Source organism: Gracilinanus agilis, chromosome 2, assembly GCF_016433145.1.
Source record: "Gracilinanus agilis isolate LMUSP501 chromosome 2, AgileGrace, whole genome shotgun sequence".
Taxonomy (NCBI): domain Eukaryota; kingdom Metazoa; phylum Chordata; class Mammalia; order Didelphimorphia; family Didelphidae; genus Gracilinanus; species Gracilinanus agilis.
The window spans coordinates 711,594,335-711,601,971 of record NC_058131.1 but is presented as its reverse complement, the minus strand read 5'-3'; positions in this window follow the sequence as shown (position 1 = coordinate 711,601,971).

The following is a 7,637-nucleotide window of genomic DNA, read 5'->3' as shown; positions in this document are numbered from 1 at the left end:
TTAAGAATCTTACAGGCAGTGGAGGGTACACAGGAGGAGAGAATGTTAATGAATAAGTAAATAAACAGACAGATGAATAGACAGATGAACTAAATAATGGCCAGAAGGACAGATGGATGTATGGGTGGATGTATGGATGGATGAGTGAAAAGATGGATCAGTGGATGCAATATGGAAAGAAAATAAACAAAAACTCTTTTTGAGAGAATAATTGCTAAAAAAAAAGAGCATCAAGAAAGGTGTCATGCAAGAGGTGAATAAATGAATAAGTTAAAATGCATTTATTAAGCACTCATAATGTACCAGGTCCAATACCAAGCATTTGTCAGTACAAAGACAGCCCCTGTCCTCAAGGGGTTTATATTCTTATATGGTAAACCATCCCAAGAAGATAGGGAGGAGCCAAAATGGCAGAAGATTAGATTGGTGCTGGCCAGGAAGCAGTATACACTTCATCTGATGATGGCACTTCAGCTGAGCTCAGAAAGGTGCAGGTAAGGAAGGAGTCCATTCCAGGCATGGATAGTCTTTGCAAAGGAATATTCCAGTGATGCTGTTGTCGATGGAAAATATTTGGATAAAACAGGGAAATTATGGGGAGGAAAAGAGACCTAAAGTCTGCCTTATATGTGGAAAATTTTTCGGACTCAATTTCTTTATCAAAATGAGAGGATTAAATGTAGACGATAAGCATTTATTAAGCTCCTGCTGTATACAATGCATTGTGATAAACTCAGGGAATATAAAGAAAGAAAAATATACAACCCTTGTCCTCAAGAAGCTCTCAGTCTAATGGGGAGACAGCATACAAACAACTAGGCACATATAAGAAATAGTAAGGTGGAAGGTGATGTCAGAGGGAAAAGGTACTAGGAAAGGCCTTCTGCAAAAGGTGGGATTTGAGTCTTGAAAGAAGCTGATGAAGTTAGGATGTGGCATTGTGATGGAAAAGCATCCCAAACATAGGGATCACCCAACGAAAAGGCAAGGAGTTGGGAGATGGAGTGTTTATTGTGAAGGCCAGTATCTCCCGATCCCAGGCTATGGAGGGGAGAGTAAAGTAGAAGAATTCCAGAAAGGTAGTCAGAGTCCCAGCTGTGAAGAGCTTTAAAAGACAGACAGAAGAGTTTATATTTGCTCCTGAGGGTACTTGGGAGCCACTGCAGTTTATTAAATAGAGGAGCGACATGGTCAGAACTGCAATTTAGGAAGATCACTTTGGCAGCTGAATGGAGGAGGGAGCAAAGTAGGAAGAGAATTGAGACATGGAGACCAGGCAGCAGGCTATTGGAGTCATCTAGGCATGAGGGCTTGCAACAGCAGGGTAGCAGCTCTGGGAGAGGTGAGAAGGGGACACATAGGAAAGATGATATGAAGGTAGAAATGACAAGACTTGGCAACAGATCAGACTGGGGTGGGGGAAAGGAAGGTACAAGTGAAGAGATAAGTTAGAGTCAGGGAATGATGACCAAAAAAATTATACATATAAGATAGAAGTAAAGAAGAAGGAAAATAATCTCAGAGATAAGGCAATATAGTAGGTGTGGGGTAAAGGGTAAGGCAAGGACTAAGAAAGATGGGATCTGAGCTGAAATTTGAAATTGGCCAGGGGAGCCAAGAAAGGGAGGTGATGAGGGAGAATATTCTATGTATGGGGGGTCAGGTTAGGAGGGACAATCTGGTTATTTGAGGAACAATATCTAGTCAGAGTGTGGGGGGAATAAACTGTCAGAAGAGTGGAAAGGTAGAAATGGGTCCACGTTGTGAAAAGTTTTAAAAGTGAAAAAGAAGACTTTCTGTTTGATTCTTTAAGGTCCCTTCCACTTCACAATCTTTGATCTTATGGTAAAATGAACTGAAGGCAGTCCTATGGTAAAGGACTGAGACTGGCTGCTGGTGATAGGGAGGAATCCTCTTCTAGACATCCCAGATGAATGTGAGCCTGGGGGAATTTAGAACTGAAGCTTAACCTTCCTAGCCACCTTTTGCCTTCTTGAATTTCTGCCTAGCATGAGACCCCAGACCCAAGGAGATCAACCAGATTCTCATCTTATAAGGATGGCCCTACAGATTCCCATCTTTATTCTGATTTGTAGGATTACAAGGACCACAATCTTATTTAGAAAACTGTAATGGAGAAATGATTCTGTCTTAGATATTTAAGGAGCAGGCCTACAGAGATTTCTTGTGGCTTCCATTATGGCTACGATGGGATGTTGGATGTTGGACTCCTCAATCCTCCTCTGCTGCTATAAGTGGCTTTTTTCCCTTAGAAGCCCCAGCAGCCAAGCTGCTCTTCCATTGACAGAACCCAAGTCTTCCTAGATCTTAGGCAACAATCACGATTTGGAGCAAAGATGGCTTGGCTCATTGCCTCTTAACTCTCAAATAGACAAATATTTGCTTCTAGACAAAAGTTCACATGTGTCCAGCTTCTCCATAAGGGCAGAAGCAGACTCTTCTCATAGATTCCTGTCTTTCCTCCAACAACATGACAAACAGCCTCCTTTTCCCCAGTGCACAATTAGATGTGGTTCTTGCATGGACTGAATCAGAATGCGAATTCAATCAGGGACGTAAAGAATGAGACCTTTTGACCTGATGATTGATTGTGTGACTGAGCCTTGTATAAATTCTTTAAACATCATTCTAGCCTTTACCTGTTTTCTTTCCATTATCAGAATTATCCCCATTCGAATTCTCCTGACTTAATAGGGTAATAAAAATGACCAGATACTTTGTCTCAGAGAAAACTTCTCTTAAATTCCCTTGGGAAACATTTATTGAGCATCCCCTTTGTGCCAAGCACTGGGTTAGGCACTAAGCATACAAATACAAAATCAAAAATGGCCCTTTCTCACAAGGAGTTTACATTCTACTGCAGGAAGAGGTGTGTGGAGACATATATACTGGCAAGTATAATAAGTACATCTGTGACGATGATGGCAAACCTATGGCACATGTGTCAGCACTGACATGCGTAGCCATTTCCGATGACACACGGCTACATGTGGCCGCATACAGAGAAGTACAGGGCTGCATGCTGAGGATGAAACATTTGCTGTAGTGTAGTGTAGACACTATAGATGACAATTCTACCTATATTAATTACCTATTTTGGTTTATTAAATACAATTCTATATTACAATTATATTTTTGTTATTTAGGCCCTATAATATTCACTGATATCAAAAGATTAAAGATGAGAAACACAAATAAAATAACTGACAGGCCAAGCTCTTAGAGGGGATGCAAAGAATGGACATAAGGGAAGAAGTAGCTTGGTGAGCTTTTTTAAGGAGAAGGGCTACCAGGTCCTCAAAGGAAAAATAAAGAAAGGGAGAAGGGATGAAGAAAGTGGGATTTTGGAGGGATAATGAAGGAGATGAATATGATTTCTATGTTATTGGAACGGTATCAGGCAATGGCATCTATTGAGAGAAGGAGAGTAGAAAGGCAATGAGAGGGACAGCATAAAGAGAAGGAAGATGGTTTGCAACAACTGCTCAGGGAAATGGGATATGGAATCAATCAGTCAAGGAAAAGCAAGTGCTTGCCATGCATGAAGTGAGATAATATGAAGTTTTAGTGGATTCCATTGCCCAGGTTATGTAACTTCTTCTCCTGAAATTCTACCAGTCAAAGGGAGAAACAAGAAAGGCAGATGATGGAGCTGATCCAGAGTTAAAAACTATCAGTGTGAGGGAAAAAAATAACAAGGAGGATCAAGAACAAAGCAAGATAGGTAATTGGATGGGTTAGCTGTGAAGTGAATACAGCAAAATCAGGAGAGTAAGACCAAAGCAGATTGGGAGATAAGGAAGGACAAAGAAAGGAGGTGTGGCAGCATAGGTAAACTAACAAATAAATAGGTAGAAGAATGAATGAGTGAATGAATGAATGAAGTATGGAGAAAATAATGACAGAAGAAACATAGGACATGAGATTGAGCTGAGTGAGGTTTGGAATCATGGAAGTGACAGTGAGATCTAAGATCTGACCACAGAGCACAGATCTTTGTCTGGGGTGGAAGTTATGAGAATTGAGAACCATGTCTAAACCTCAAAGTCTCTTAAGGACACAGACATGATAAATGTATAATTGTAGAGGGTAAGACTCTGAGACAGAAAAAAGAATGTCTTAGATGCCAGATCACCACAACATGGAGCTGGAGAATAATGGAAGGAACTTCTAAGGAGGAGAGACTATAGGATGATTGCGGAAATGTTGGGTGCCAGAAGTAACAGAGGGCAACAAGGATTCTGCCAGCCCCTCTCCCTTATCCTAGGCATCAGTGGTCAGAGGAGAAGGAGAGAAGGAACCCTTGAGGTGTTGACAGGAGATGATGTGTCTTCCAGAGAGTTATTGCCTTCTGTCATTAAAAGGCCATGGGGGGGCAGCTGGGTAGCTCAGTGGATTAAGAGTTAGGCCTAGAGATGGGAGGTTCTAGGTTTAAAGCTGGCCTCAGACACTTCCCAGCTGTGTGACCCTGGGCAAGTCACTTGACCCCCTTTGCCCACCCTTACCACTCTTCCACCTAGGAGCCAATACACAGAAGTTAAAGGTTTAAAAAAATAAAATTTTAAAAAAGACCATGGAAGAATGTGAAGAGACCCAGGAGAAAGAGAAGTTGGCTAAAAGTAGAGAAGAAGTAATAGAGAAAACAATAAAAGGAAAGGACAGAAGAAAAAAATCAAAATATGGAAAAGTTAGTATTGATCTATTCTTTCCTTCCATTGTTCTTACTGCTTCTGTGTTTAAACAAGAAGGCAGAAGGGACCTTAATCTAAGCCACTGAGTCCCATGCCTTATTGAGTAAAAGAGGAAACTAAGACACAGAGAAGCCAAGTGACTTGCTCAGGGTAATGCAGCCAGTAAGTATCTGAGGCAGGATTTGAACCGAAATATTTCTGTCTCCAAATCCAACACTGTATTTACCACTCCATCTAATTAGACAATAACATATTTGAATCACATAGATTAGGAATTTAAGAGCTAAGAATTTGCCACTGAATTGTGAAAACACAAGATAGTTGAGAACTCTACTTCCAGGGTCCTATGATTATGGAAGACAGTATTGGTGGAAGTGTTAGGAAACTCTGGCAAGATGCTGGATGAGATTGAACTCCCAGATGATAACCAAGATGGTGGAGAGTGGCATGTATCCTGATGATATCCCCAACATGAGTAGGACATAAGCTTGGCTCTGGAGCAAGCCTAATGTCTTTTCATGAGACTGCAGCTCCAGTTAGGCAATTCTAAGTCTTTGACTGAGATTCCAATCTTTTTTTTTAATAGCAGGTATTGTTTAATTCAAGCATTCAATAACTTGCAAGTAAATTAATAGCATACAAGTAAATACATCTCTTGGTTTCAAGTTGATTTTTTAAAAATAGGAAATAGACTTGATGAATTTCTTTGCTCACCTTTTCAAAAAGCTTATTAAAAGCTAATATTGACCCTTGTAAGGAACATAGAGAAATTTTGCTCATTTATTGAGATTAGAACACAAGTCACACAACCACACTAATATGGATTCAGCAACAAGGGTTGAAAATGTATTCTTTTAATAATTTATATTAAATAGAACTCTCTGACAAAGGTTAAAGTAAGCCCAAAAAAAAGACAACTTGTTATCCCTAAAATTTAGTACAGCCTGAAAATAGAAAGATGTTAAGAGAATAGATGAATTCAAAAGTAAAAAACCAAACACATGCCTTGTAAGCCCTATCTCCATGCACTCGCTCATGAAAAACCCCTAATTTATTTACTCATGGTCCATCCTGAAGGCAATTTCCAAGATTAAATGTTGAATACCACTCAAAAAATATATCATGGCCTACAACACTTCTGAGCTATGAGACCCTGGACGAATCACTTAACCTAGTCTTTACTGTTCTTCTACCTTTGAACCAATACAAAGTATTGATTCTAAGATGGAAAGTAAGGGTTTAATTAATGTTAGGGTTAAAATATAATAATAACAATATTGGTAAAATCTGGATCTAGGGCATATCTGAAGGCCCCCCCCAAATAAAAAAAAATATCACTAAAGAACAACAAACCACATGAAAGGATATAAAGGCTAAAGAAAATTTTACCTTAAAGTGAAGCCCAAGGAAAATTTCCTACAAGAGACATTTCTTGGTCTCATCTAGTCAATGCATCACTTCTCAGAATTTCCACGTACTTTGTATGTGTTTATATAAGTAAATATTTCTAGGATAGACTATAAGCTCCTTGAGGGTAGACATTAGGTTGTTGTTGTTGTTGTTGTTGTTGTTGTAGTAGTAGTAGTAGTAGTAGTAGTAGTAGTAGTAGTAGTAGTAGTAGATCCCAATTATAGTCATTATTCATCCTTTATTTTTCAAAGATGACCAATGACATCACAGAGTAATGTCTTGACCTGCACAAGAGCTAGATTTAAGTGAGACAACATTGTACAAAACTGTCAGCCTCTTCCAGAGTCCAATAACCAGACAAAAGCCAGAATTACTGTCAACAACTCAAGATGCCGTGGCATTTTGGCATTTTGGCATCTTGAATGCCTGAACAAGCTCTAAGAATCGCACATCCAATGCTTCAGCTGTCTTCATCAGCTTTGGAATTCTTCTCATCCAAACAGTCTTCACATCCCTTGTATGGTAATTGTCGTGCCCTTTCCCATTACTTCCCATGTCTCCTGAAATGGATCCAGGATTTCACTGGTAGAAAGAGCCCTAATCAAGATCTTCCCTCTATCAAAGTAATTCACGAATTGTTTTGCAATGTATAGTCTTAGAAAACTTCCTGCAGTACTGACTGATGAAGTAACTTGTCCAAGATGATGCTCCCTGTATGTGTCAGAGGCAAAACATGAACCCAGGTGCTCCTAACTCCGAGTTGACAACTCTCTTTCACCAAACCACATTGCCTCTCATCTGACACATCATAAGCCCTCAATGATGCTTGCTAAATTATTGGGGTTTTTTCATGTTTTCTTTTATATAGTTTTTGCTAATTACACATAGATAAAATTTTAATAATTGTTTTATGACATTTGGGGATCCATGTTCTCTCCCTCTGTCCTCCCCAAGATAGCAGGCAAGATGATATAGGATGTACCTGTGTTATCATACAATACATGTTGTGAGAGAAAGCACATCTCACTTTCACTAGAGAAAAATTCCTGCAGGAAATAAAGTGAGGAATTATATACTTCAATCTGCATTCAGATTCTGTCTGTTCCTTCTGCAGCAATGGATAGCCTTTCTCGTCAGAGGTCCCTTGGAGTCCTCCTGGATCCTTGCATTGCTGTTACTGTGTACAACATTCTTCTGGTTCTGCTCTCTCTTCATTTTTTTAAACCTTTACCTTCTGTCTTAGAATCAATACTAAATATTGGTTCCAAGGCAGAAGAGTGGTAAGGACCAGGCAATGGAGGTTATGTGACTGGCCCAGGGTCACACAGCTAGGAAGTATCAGTTCTAAAACAAGAGGTAAGGGTTTAAAAAATGGCAAATAGAGTACCAGAGTTAGAGTCGGGAATATCTAAGTTTAATCTGGCCTCAAGCAGACAAAAGTAAAATACTTTTCCCAGGATAACACACATGCTAAGTTTCTGAATCAGGATGTGAATTCAAGTCTTCCTTATTGCA